The 12,981-nt window shown below is 46.7% G+C and overlaps 2 protein-coding genes across 3 annotated transcripts in view; one reads left to right on the top strand and one right to left on the bottom strand.

The window, feature by feature from the left end:
• Nucleotides 1-5,744, bottom strand: part of LOC119453116 (uncharacterized) — a 68,755-nt gene extending 63,011 nt beyond the window's left edge. Inside the window, exons 1-2 of one of the 2 annotated variants that reach the window (XM_049667556.1) lie at nucleotides 5,523-5,744; nucleotides 2,122-2,460 (exon numbers count right to left, since the gene is read on the bottom strand). The gene's annotated coding sequence lies outside the window, so the exon portion shown is untranslated. The remainder of the gene's footprint in view (nucleotides 1-2,121; nucleotides 2,461-5,522) is intronic. The other variant, XM_049667555.1, reaches the window with a different exon arrangement.
• LOC119453117 (Usher syndrome type-1G protein homolog) overlaps nucleotides 1-12,981 on the top strand; it is a 132,072-nt gene that overhangs the window by 93,378 nt on the left and 25,713 nt on the right.

Genomic DNA, 12,981 nt, shown 5'->3' with positions numbered 1-12,981 from the left:
CCTTTACCTCTTATATATCTAGAACGGACCTACTGTATTAGATAACGAGTGCAGCTAACGAAGGCGAAACGTGGGAACAAATATCAGCAGGCCAGTGATCCGCCACTCTGAACGCATTTTTATAATAGTTACTCTGATTCGAAAAACTTTATTTTACATGCGTAAATTTTTAGTTATTTATTTTGATGTCGATTCAATTAGTGTTTAGCAAAGACGTTTGATGAGGATGGATGGATGGATGGATGGAACACTTAATGACGTCTGAGGTACGCACTTCAGCGCGCAGCGGCGCCGCTCCCACGTTGGGACAGTCACGGCCATGCCGACCGCCGCCATCATGGGCCCTCTGGGACAGCCCATAGTGCGCCCGGCATCGGGGCTTTGTAGCGGAGAGCCAACTTGTCATAATTTATTTGTTCCGTGCCTCGTAACGAGGGGCAACGCCAGAGCATATGGTCTAAGCTAGCGAGTCATTGCAGTGCCTGCAAGAACTACTGGCATAAGTGTCGGGGATAAAGCTTGTGTAATAAAGCCGGGCTGGGATACGAGCCTCGTTGCAATAATCTGAGGGTCAATGCCTGCGCTCTATTAACTTCTTGTGAGGAAGGGGAAGACGTTTGATCGCTCACTTATTTATATGCAGAGCCGGTGGCATCTGCCAGATCGTGTCTCACATTATACTTTCTATACCATCCGGTATCCTCTACGTCGAATGCAGTACAGGATCGTTCTCGCGTTCCGTTCTCGTCGAAATGCGGTCGCGGTCGGTAGTCGAACCCAGGACCTCGTCATGCTCGGCAGCAGAACGCCATCTAGCTACAGCCACCTATAGCTGCTTGAGCTAATCGGCTCTTATATAAATGCACGCATTGCAGCCTAGCGCTTTGCCTACATCTCCCCTTGGTATTTCCCTTTTTCATTAAAACCTCTGTCTCTATATTGTACAGTTATCTATGCATGTAACGACTCCGGTTCATCAATCTCTTGCCGGCTGTTACTTTCTTTACCGCCATTGCTGTACACGTCCCTTTCTACGTACCCTTGACTGTTGACCGGTTAATCCTCCCATTCGCTTTGAACGCAAGCGCATGTGGACGTTTCCTGCGGATATTCCTGGGTTGAATGTCCTGGCATTCCTAATTACGATGTGCGCTGATTCGTTTCCGGACTTTTGCTGCAGCAGACGCATGCCTCATCCTGTTGCGAATATTTGCTCCGGTATCTTTCCCGTTTTCGGCGACCTTCAAGTGACCTTGAGCCAAAAGCCAGAGCAGCTATCCGGGAAACTCGAACGAGGAGATCCGCGTATCGTTGCGAGAACAAAGCGAGATCATCCGGGCAAGCAGTCAAAACTTAAGGAAGTGCGGTCTCTGGGCTTCAACCCTTTGCATAGGACCGCATTGCATACGCTAGTTACTGCCCAAGCAAATTACAAAAAATATTGCTTAGAATTTCTTCCTAATGCTTGTTCACAATATCACTCAAGCTGTAACTATTAGTGCGCTGAAGTTTTATTTGCCATTTCCAATAGCAACGTTCAAAAGGCAGATGCAGGGCACCATACACTTATCATTTTGTGGCGCTGAGACAGTGTTGTCTGTGCTCTTTTCAACGCCAGTGGTCCGTGAGTTCCGCGGCGCGGGTTTTGCGGCGGCTCGAGAGATGGCGCCACGCTGCGTGACCAAGCCGGCAGTGTCCGGCGCGCCGCGGACACCTACCTAATGCCGCACATTTGAAGCCGACCACTTCGATGCGACAAGAAGAAAAAACCGCGACAGACGCTGAGCGCGCTGCACCTTTTGAAGAAGAAAGGCGGCTGAAGGCGGCGGCACCACAGGCAGCAAAAGACGCCATATGGTAGCCATTTCATGCTTACACCGACTCTCGATTACCGAATCGAGAGCCAGCAATTTTTTTTCTCCTCGGGACAGCCCCAGCTCGGGCCGCCTAATGAACGACAGAGTCGATCGCAGCGCCCCCTGTCCTGTGCAGGGTACCTATACAGAAGCCGTAATATAAATCATTATATGCTATCTCTCTTACAACATTCTCCACACTGCCGCACCGTAATAGTGGCAGGTAATAAACCACGTAGTAAACACATCGCGCTAGCACACATACCGTCTCGGTCGTCTGCTTCCCACGGTCGTCGCCGCTGCGTGGCGCTTCTGTCGCTTTCTTTCCCTCGACGGCCGGCACCGGACCTTGCCTTGGTTAGGGTTACCTTGGTCGAGCTGGACTTGGATGTCGCATTTGGCGGTGTCGGTTGGAGCTGAGTGCGAACTGGTCGCTCGCGTACTCTGGCTGTGACGAGGGGATAGTCTCTACGATGCCACAGCTTTCTTTTTTTTATCTTTCTTTCTTTTCGGGGCTATCTTTAGGCACCGGTAGTCCGTGAAAGCGGGCTGTAAAGTTGGTCGCGAAATGAAGAAGCCTTTCCGTCCTGCGACGTGGCATTCGCTAGACAGAGATAAAGGGAGGGCGAAAGAAGAAGACAGACAGATGTAAGACGGTGAAGAAAGAAACAAGAATAGAAATAGGCAGCTGGACGGCGGGTGCAGTTATGTCTAGGCTTTAAGGGGAAGCTTTTAGCTCGCGCCCAACTCCGATGCCGCCTATTCAAGTGCGTGTAAGAACGCCGAAACGCTTTTCTGAGATAACCACTGGGCCTATTTTAATGATATTTGTTGCGTTTGAGAGAGAAAGTTAAATCCCAGTGACCGTTGGAAGCGTAATTCTGATTTAAGATCAGAATTTTTATAAGGAATTTTCAAAAATGGGTAAATTTGAATAAAATAGAAGCACGAAGTATGAAAATTCGTAGCTTCTGCACCAAGAACAGATATTCTAGTTTTGTAAACTGCACCCGTTAGAGCATCCAAAGCGGACAAATTTGATTAATCAATTTATATCTTAAGTGAATTTGTTACATTGTTTACAAGTGTATTGCAAAAGTCCAACTCATGAGCACATATAAGCAGTCTATTTTAGAACCATGTGTAAATCATCAGTTTTGTTCGCTTAAGATGAATTTTTAGATGCAGTTTACATAATTGTGATATAGATTTTTTTCTGTGTTACAGAATTGGAAAGTTTATACTTCAGTTTTTTTTAATTTCGTAATTTTCAATATTTATGTCCACTGAAGGACCAAGGCCTCTCCCTGCGATCTCCAATTACCCCTGTCTTGTGCTAGCTTCTGCAGTGGACATAAATACAGGCTGATGATGATGGTGATGCATTTTCAGTAATCTTCGTAATAAAGTATTGACAACCAAAATAAATAAATCACTGGCTACAGTCACTAGAGTCACTAGTTTTAAATGCCACAATACTCGCCAGAATCACTGTAGTGGTTGCCAGTAAAAACGATTTCTGCGTTCCCATGTGCTATTTAGATTGGAGCGCCCGAGCTAATTAAAGCGCCCTCTTTACCACAGGTGTCGATATCTGATATATACGTGGCAACGGCGAAATCACTTTGATCAGCATCCACTGAAGCGAATTTGACGAGGTTTGTTGCATTTAAAGGTATAGGCTAAAATTTACCGTATGCAGGTAGAATATTCTAGAGTAAGGCCACCGATTTCGCATAAAGTCGTTGAAAATTGCCTAATTGCAGGAAAAAAAAGCAATAAAAACGAAGCATCAACCTTACGACTCTGTAAGTCGGCAATTAAAAGCGATATCGCAATTGTGCAAACTGAAGCTATATTGAAATCTCTAAACCGGTTAAAACTGATGTGCTATGAATTGCTATGAAATGTATAATTGCCGAGCAGGAGACTTATGGCGAAACCCTCGTAAATATTGTAACATTTTAACGTTGTGTATACACATATATTATTCACTAGCATCGCTATAGCTCATTCTCTGTAAAAGCAGAGAGGCATTCAAAGTCTGGCTCGTCGCAGGTGTCAGAGAAAGCATTGTTCGTATTGTGTATTTCGGAAGTCGTTCTTGCTTATTTACTTGTGTGTTTGTGTTTGCGCGTGTGTGTTTGTGCGTGTGTGTTTGTGTGTTTGCTTGTTTCTTCGTTCGCGTGCTCGAGTATCAGCTGATGAGCCGATATGCTACTACGAGCGAAGTGCACTCGCCTCCGCTTGTAGAAACAATGAACGCTTAACCTTGAAGCCCGTTCGCTGTGGGTCGTGTCGCAGACGTTGAAGGCATTGTCCGAGTAGAAGCAGCCCACTGCGCGGAAAACCACCGCCCTTTCCTGAGTCCCGAAAGCCCACAGCTGGAAGCTCAGCTTTGGAAGCGAGCTGCTCTCTCGAGGAGAGTCCTTGGCTCGTTCTACGAAATTTCGTCTCCATAATCGGCGAGCTTAACCAAAGGAGCCAATCGCGATCGAAAGTACACCGGTATTAGTCTAGTGAGAACCTCGTTCAAAAACCTTTCGGGCGATGCATGAAAAGGAAGGCCTTTTTTATGATTGATTGATTGATTGATTGATTGATTCATTCATTCATTCTTTTGCTTATATTATGTTGAACGTTACATTGCTGCCATTGCTACAGTTGTTAAACTCTATGTAAATGTTAGTTCACTTTATTATTTCCTGCTCGATGCTGAAATGCCGCCGAGGTGTTTTAGGCGGCGTCCCCGGGTTTGCCAAGCTATACAGTCGAACCCGGATATATCGAACCAACATATAAACAAACAGGTGTAAAATACCCTTGAAAGTTTCTGTATAACATTTTTATTTTAGATGTCCAATTACCTATATATCGAACTTTGGGATCTCCTTCAGATTCGATATATCCGGGTTCGACTGTATATAGAAACGTAACTTTTACTCGGGACACCTCGGCTATCGCATACATATGTGATGGCGAAACAAAATAATTAAATGAAATTGAATTCATTCATTCATTCATTCATTCATTCATTCATTCATTCATTCATTCATTCATTCATTCATTCATTCATTGTGTTTAACGTACCGAAGCAGGGCACTGTTTTTGAGAGGTGCAGTAGGGGAAATATGCTGTCAATTAGTTTCGAACACCGGTGGTTTCTTTGATACGCCACGAAAAGCTCGACGAGTGAGCGTTTTCGTATCGACCACCCCGCAGGAAAGCAGTCGGGAATCGACTCACACCCGCGACCTCGCTCTCTGCCAGCTAAACTATCCGAGTGATGAAAGGGGCGGCAGGTGTGTGAGTGAGAGAGAGAGAACGATAAAGAATAGCGTGATTGGCCAGGCACTAAACCCGGTTAGCTACCCTACCCACTGGGTGAGCGTGTAAGGGGTGAATAAAGAAAATGCAAAGACGTTCGTGAACTTGGAGTTTAGGTGCCCGTTCAAGAACCTGCAGGTGATCGAAATTTCATCCGGAGCCCTCCACTGTGACGTGCCTCGTAACCAACTGCGCAATTTCAGAATGTTAAACCCCCACAACTTACTAAGAAAATAGATAGGGGACAAGCCAGAGTGAAGTTATACGCTGAAGACGCAATGAAAAAATGAATTAATGCTCGGGGGGGACTGCCTCACACGAACGAACAAATCGACTTACCCGCCAAAACGTTATCCATTGGTCTTCCTTAATCACTAAGGCATAAATAACACGGAGAGACAAGTTTCCACAATGTGTCCACTCGACTGTACACTCGTTAAAGTAAAAAAAAATGATATCAGAGAACAAGTGATGCGGCGTCTTTCGAAGTCCTCCTTAGAGGTCAACCGAGCCTCCCGTCAGCATACGGCAGCGATACGTACATTGCAGTCGCTATAACGATCGCGGTATAACGGCGGTGCAAGCTTTCTTTCTTTCTTTCTTTCTTTCTTTCTTTCTTTCTTTCTTTCTTTCTTTCTTTCTTTCTTTCTTTCTTTTTCTTTCTTTATTTTTGAATGCCCCCCCCCCCCCCCCCCCCCCCTTGCCCACGAGTCGATCGGTTCTTTCTCAATGACGACATCTGGACGACATCTGGACGACATCTGGACGACGAATCGGCCCATTGTTGGGCGTCTGCAGTGAATACGATATGAACCTCTATCGTTTTTTTTTTCTTTCTTCCTTTTTTTCGTTCTTGTTTTCTGGTTACAACGCGTGCGCGCCGATAGACTATTTAGCGATTCTGAAATGCCAACTCTGTCTTTCTGCTCCCTGCTTCGGGACTTCGTGCCCGATGATGTGGTCACACTTGTCTGTGGATGAGAAAAGAATTCAGGCAGCTGAAGGGGCTGCATAATTTAGCCGCTGAAAACGCAGCTCAAATGCCGCTCTGGAACTTTAGATATATATGAATTAAGCAAACCCTATTTATGCATCAAACTCTTCCTTCTGGTGGGCGTTAGGTGAACAGAAAGTTGGCTATAGAAGGAGGAAGGTAGCAGAAATTGTAAGATGTCTTTTTTTTTCTTGTAACCAGCTGAGTTTGACCGCTGTATACCCCCCCCCCCTTTATATTCAACTCTGATTTCCCGTATTCATATATATGTAAAACGCAGAAATGAATTCACGAGACAATGGCTGGATGGGTCTAAATGAAATTTGTTGCATTTTAGCAACAAATATAAATTCCAGCAACTGCAGGAAGCAGAACTCTAATTTAGGACATCAAGTGTTTTACAAAAATTGCCAAGAATAATTCATTGCTCATTTTATCTCTATTTAACCGCGTACGGTCAGAAGATACAGATATCTCGAGTGCAGAAGAACGAATCGGAGCTCAATCTCAGTAAGCGTGCAGCTTGGCATACTGTTACAAAGGGAACACCGAATTACCATTTCGTGACTGATTCCAGCTCAGTTTATACAGACACGAGGGCTTCGGTAATATTTGTTTACCAATATAGGCCTATATTTAACGCATCGTGTCAAGCATTTTCTTTTTTTCCTTTGAAGTTCACGATATAAGTACAAGTTACATTGGTGTGAATGCTATATCAGTATCTATAGGCCTTTTCCACAAGAGTGATCCTTAGCGTACGTTTTGCCAGAACGAACGAGCAGACGGACAAGAGGAAGCGTCGTCTGCTTGGATGGCGATGAATCACCCCTTTCCAGAGAGAGTTCAAAGGAGAGCTGTATACACCAATGCCTCGCGAACAGAAGACGAACTGCAGAAGAAGAAAGGAAGGCACGAGGACTAATATTTATTTACCATTATAGCCCTATAACGCATCATACTAAGTATGTTTTTCTAGCTTCCTGTGAAGTTCATGATAGATGTCCAAGTTACATTGGTTTGAATGCTATAAGTAGTCGTTTTCTACAGGAGTAGACCTTAGCGAACGCGTTGCCAGAACGAACGAGCAGGCGGACAAGAGGAAGCGTCGTCTGCTTGGGTGGCTATGAATCACCCCTTTCCAGAAGGAGTTCAAAGGAGAGAGCTATATACACCAATGCCTCGCGAACAGAAGAGACGAACTGCAGACGAAGCCGAGAAAAAGGAAGCAGAAGACGGCTCGGTCCAGCAAAAAAGGGGGAGCCGTGTATACGTAGTTGGGGTGGGCAGGAGGCGTGGCTTGGCTCCTTTTGTCTCTGTCGGTCGTGACCTGGTTTGCTTTCGCGATGAGTGCGCGATCCACCGTACGACACGGCAGGCCCTTCGGCGGCTGCTGCGCTGAAGCCGCCACCGAAGCCTGGCTGGCTGCGAGGTAGGCCTGCCGCGTGCTCCTTACAAACGGAACGATGATGACGATGACGCGCGCTCTCTAGCACCCCCCCCCCCCCCCCCCCCCCCCCTTTTTCCTTCTTGGCCGTGTAGAAAGAATCTCCGCTTCCTCCGAAGTTCTTTCCGCTCTCCGTGTCGTAGAATTCGTTCCGTCTTGCGCGCGCTCGTGCTCATTTGGCTTCCTTGTTTTGTTTTTATGCGCGCGCGTTTGTTTGTTTGTGTGTGTGTGTGTTAGGCGCTGCCCATGTGCCCAGCGCCATATCCGTACGCACTTATTCTCTTATCGACGTCGCGCAGTCAGTATTGTGCAACTTTCTTATTCAAACCAGCGTATAACGGACCGTATGCGTCCTGGTAGTTTCGAAAGGTGTACGGTACAAAGTGGCACATGTACATGTATGGTACATGTACGCTGTACAACCATAACCTCAGCGTATCTGGAGATCGGGATAAACACACTTAACGCGTACAAACAAGGTTTAGAAAGATTAGGTTAGGTTATGTTTGATAGCTCGTTAGTAAATGTGTTACAGTTTACGGAATACCGGTGACGTCGATGGCAGCAGCAGCGCTGGAGGCGCCACCCTGTGACTCCTTCTGCAACCACAATCCCTAAGAACGGTTTTTGTGCTTCCGCAGTGTTCTCGCAAAACAAAACACAAAGAAAAATAAATCCTGTGTATAGGAGAATTATTGTTGCTGTCAACGCCTTTGCACCGACACATAGGTAGATGCCGTTGCATCTGTAGTTATGTGTGCTCTAGTCGACGACAGTGTCACAAGGTGGCGTCACCAACGCCGATGTGCCTTTTCCATGTGAGGTCCGAGCTGGAGGAACATATAGAGGCAAATATTATAGGAGCGGAAGCCTGGATATGACTGAGCACATAGTTGTGGAATGCCAAGATATTCACCGTATACCAGGACCGTATGCTTGGCACGACCACATTCCAGAAGCGCTTGGATCCTAATATCACGTGAGCGTTAATTAACTGGTCGGGGGCCGAAATAAGCGCGATACGTTTAGACTATTGGTGGGAAAAACGCAGGTATGAGATGGAGCTGGGGATGTTACAGTCCACCGTGTTACAGGCAAAGATAACTTTGCAATATAGATATATAAGTTTTTATGAAGAGCAATAATATTAAGTAGGGATGGGCAAAATGCTGCTCTACAATAGATTTATAGTAAAACTTGCTCACGCAGGTTAGGTGGCTGCTTGTCGCCACCCCGTTTCGAAGAGGATGCGCCATTAGAAACCAGTCATCAACCTCACCATGCACTTACGTCTGCGTGTCCGGTATTCCGTGAACTTTAATGCGATTATGGACCCGCTAAAGCTCGTTTCTAGCGAAGCAGTGATATCAACGCGACACAGGAGCAATGACGAGCAGCCGACTCAACACTCCTCGACTCAAGGTGGACGACATGTACTAGACGACATGTAGCAGACGACACAGGGCAGTACGACACGTAGCAGACGACACAGGGCAGAACGGCAAACAGCAGACGACACACAGCAGACGGGACCAAAACGATAAAACAAAGGACGCGTAGAAGCAGACGTACTCGTTATCCGCGTACGTCAATGGCCGCTGGAGAAAGACATACCCACTCGGGGAACCGTACGGATTTACCACGCAGCCTCGACAGGCTTGACAGAGGCGTATCCGGTCGTCTCGCTTGGCGCGCGTTTGCTGCGTCTGTGGCTTCGGTGTTACAGCACGCGTGTGTGTGCATTGCTTGCTCCAATGGAGCGAGGAAAGACTTGGTCGAGCGAGTCTTCTTTGGTTCCCCCCTTGTTCTGGTTTGCTTGCAGTGTTTGCGGCGTCACAACCTTGGTGCGTGTCGTCTGCAACCGCGTACGCAGCGAGATGGGCGTGACCGTACGCCGTTGTGTCTGATTGATTGATCGAATGTCGATATACGTCACTAAGAGAACACCTGGACTGTGAGAGTTGCTGTGCTCAGGATTAACTTTGTCCACTTGAGCTTGTACAGAAACGTGTACAATATCTCAGTGCATGCATGTGGTTGTTCAGCCAAGAGCCTGATGAAGAAGCACTAAGAAGCAGCGCTATAAACTGGTTTAGACTAAGTATTCTATAGAACAATGTTTCCATTCATTCGACAGGGAAGGCATGATTACAAGCAGAACAAAATTAAAGCCAGTTAACTTACCCGTTTCCTTGAAAATTCTTGCCTGAGCAGCAAAGCGTATACACGTAGGTATGACGTCGCTGATTTCGATGCCTTTTCGCATATACATGGGCTCTATTTAGTGCAGAAAAACGTTCTCGATACTTACCGTGTTGAGCGTATTGCTTTCCTTTACAATGCGATGCTAATAATTCATTAACGATAAACAATTTGATAAGCCCCGAACAGACTTTCAGAATTCGTGACGTCGCCGAGAGCTAGTGCTAAAACTTCAGGGTAGCGTCGCCTATACTGTCTCTCTAGACTTTTCTCCTATAGTTCTGATCCGTTTTTTTTTTTTTTTTTCATTTCTTCGTTGCATGCGCTGTCGCTTTCGTTTTTACTTAAATGACTCTTCATGCGCTGCAGGTCCTAGCTCACTTTTTAACCACTGGACCTCCTTTTTGTACTTTAGCAGCTTTTGCAATTCCTACAATACATATGACGCAATCAGACAATGAAGCCATGGAAAGGACGTGGGTAATCATTTGCTAATAATGCGTTAGCATTAGGAGTGTTTAAGTGGAAAATTGTTATGCATACATTTTTTTCCTCGTGTGTGAAGGGTGGGAAGCCGGTCACGTGGTATATATATATATATATATATATATATATATATATATATATGGTGCGATTTCCTCCCACATTCCTACGCATGCGTTGAGCGTGCCAGATGGCGCAGGAGTGCCGAGGCTTCCCGTTGAGCGCGCCGAGATTAACTACACAGCCGGCCGTCACGCATTGCTTGTCTGAGTTTATCCCTTGCCGTCCTGTTATCTTTTTATTCATTCATTTATTCTTTTTTTTTTACTCCACGCCCGGCAACTTGTAATACGCCGGCTGTCTCCCGCGCCTCCGGCTTCAATCTCGCTTGTCTGTCTCGGTGTGCGGTCTCTATCACATTTTTTTTTTTTTTTGTTTGTTTCACGCGCTTGTTTCGCCTGGTCGTCGACATGCGATGGGTCTCAGTACAGTTGCGTGCAGTGCTGTCTTAAGGCACTTTCCCGTTCGCAGTATCCCGTAAGAAAAAAGTTTCCAAATAATATTCACGAGAAGGAAATCGGTGCCGATTTAGCGGTAAATGCGAGAGAAATGCGTATTTTCCTGTAGTGGCCATTTATATTTCTCCATATATAGGTAACATTTTGGAGTGGCTACTATCAGGTATAACTGATAGCTACAAGCTTTTCGGACGAAACTGTTGTTTTTTTCTTTTATTTTTTTATTAGAAAGCTTTAGCGTGTCCGGTATTCAGGTAAACGCAAGCGGACTGGGCGTTTTACCGGATGGGCGGAGGCGCAAACGTGAACGGTGCAGCCGCCTGGTGGCGCAGAGCTCAACCAGACAAACACAGCTAATATTGGAGTAACCAAGTGTGTTTTTGCTTCGCTGCTGCCGTAAAACACACTTTGTTACTGCCATATTAGCTCTGTGTTTTTCTGGTCGAGCTCTGCGCCACCAGGTGGCTGCACCGTTCACGTTTGCGCCTCCGCTCATCCGGTAAAACACCCAGTCCGCTTGCGTTTAGCGGAATACCGCGGACACGCTAAAACTCTCTATCGTTCAAGTTCAGTGATCCGCCTGCACTTCGATGGCTTATGCACCGCTGCACGAATTTCGACGGTGCGTGAGTGCACGTGTGGGGGAGGGAGGGAGTGAAGGATGGGGAGAGGGGGTAGCGCAAGGCGAGGGCGGGGACCTCGTTTTCTTCTCCGGCACCTGTCGACGCCGACGCCGCCGTCAGCGTATGATATGCGCACGTCCTGCAGTTGACGAGGAGACCCATTTTCGGTTTTCTCCGTTCCGTCTTGTTCTTACCGGCTCACGCTTTCTTTCTTTCTTTCTTTCTTTCTTTCTTTCTTTCTTTCTTTCTTTCTTTCTTTCTTTCTTTCTTTCTTTCTTTCTTTCTTTCTTGTAAACACTGCGGTCCTTACATTTACCTGCCTGTCAACGCGCGTATCCTTCAAGCCGCTATTCGTCTTGTAGCTGGTAGAGAGAGACAGGCGCAGTGAGGCAGTCGGGAATAGTGTTGGTGGGAACAGCCCGCGGTCTCTGGTCTTCGAGCTGTATAGTCGCTCTCGCTTTTCGGCGTTCTCTCCATAGCGTGGGATGTTTGTTTGTTTGTTTTGCTTCTTTCGTTTCCGCCCGCTCGGTTCTGTAATTTATCTGCCCCCCAGCCTATACGATCCATCTACGCAAGCTCCCACTGGCGTCATCCCAAGGGCAATTTATGTACACAGACCACCACAAGAACGACACGTGCGCAGCGTCGCGAATGTATATTATCCAGTGGGAGTAGAACTGGACTGCCGTCCAAGCCCTGAGGAGGTATTCTGTAAGAGTCCACCATAGTGGACGTGACCATTTCGTCTTCTGCTGAAGTGCTGATTGGCTGTGGCGCCTGGCTCCTGTTGAAGCGCACCCCAGCCCAGCAAATCGGAACAGCAGACGAAATGGACATGTCCACTAGGTGTACTCTTGCAGAATACCTCTCCTGGACTAGTCCGGGCTGCACTTCGTGTCTGAACAACGTGGAGAGAAAGCAAAATCGAATGTGACGTGCAGAAAAGAGAAGAAAAGAAGAGGGAACTGTAAACGACGCATATGTTTATGTACTTTCTTTCTGGGGTTTTACGTGCCAAAACCACGATCTGATTGTGAGGCATGCCGTAGAGGGGGACTCCGGTAATTTGGACCACCTGGGGTTCTTTAACGTGCACCTAAATATAAGTACACGGGTGTCGCGCGCGCGCGCATGTGTGTGTGTCTGTGTGTGTGGTGACGTGTAGTGACGTGTATAGTATAGTATAGTATAAGTGGCCTACATGTCGCGCTCGCAATCTTGTGATCTGCATTGGTGCGTCGCAGCCGCGGCTCAGTCGACACTGGAAGTGACTGGGTGCATGTGGTGAGTGAGTGAGTGAGTGAGTGAGTGAGTGAGTGAGTGAGTGAGTGAGTGAGTGAGTGAGTGAGTGCCTGAATGTGTCTGAGTGAGTGAGTGAATTAGCGAGCGAGCTAGGGATTGAAATAGTGAACGAGCGAATGACTTAGTGCTTGCATCGACATGTGCGTGTGAGTGTGTGTGTGAGAGAGAGTTTGTGATTGGCTTAGTTGGTGAGTGAGCATGCGAACGATTTAGCGGTTTAGTGTTTATT

Source organism: Dermacentor silvarum, chromosome 5 (assembly GCF_013339745.2).
Source record: "Dermacentor silvarum isolate Dsil-2018 chromosome 5, BIME_Dsil_1.4, whole genome shotgun sequence".
Lineage (NCBI taxonomy): Eukaryota > Metazoa > Arthropoda > Arachnida > Ixodida > Ixodidae > Dermacentor > Dermacentor silvarum.
This window is presented reverse-complemented; position numbering and strand designations above follow the sequence as displayed.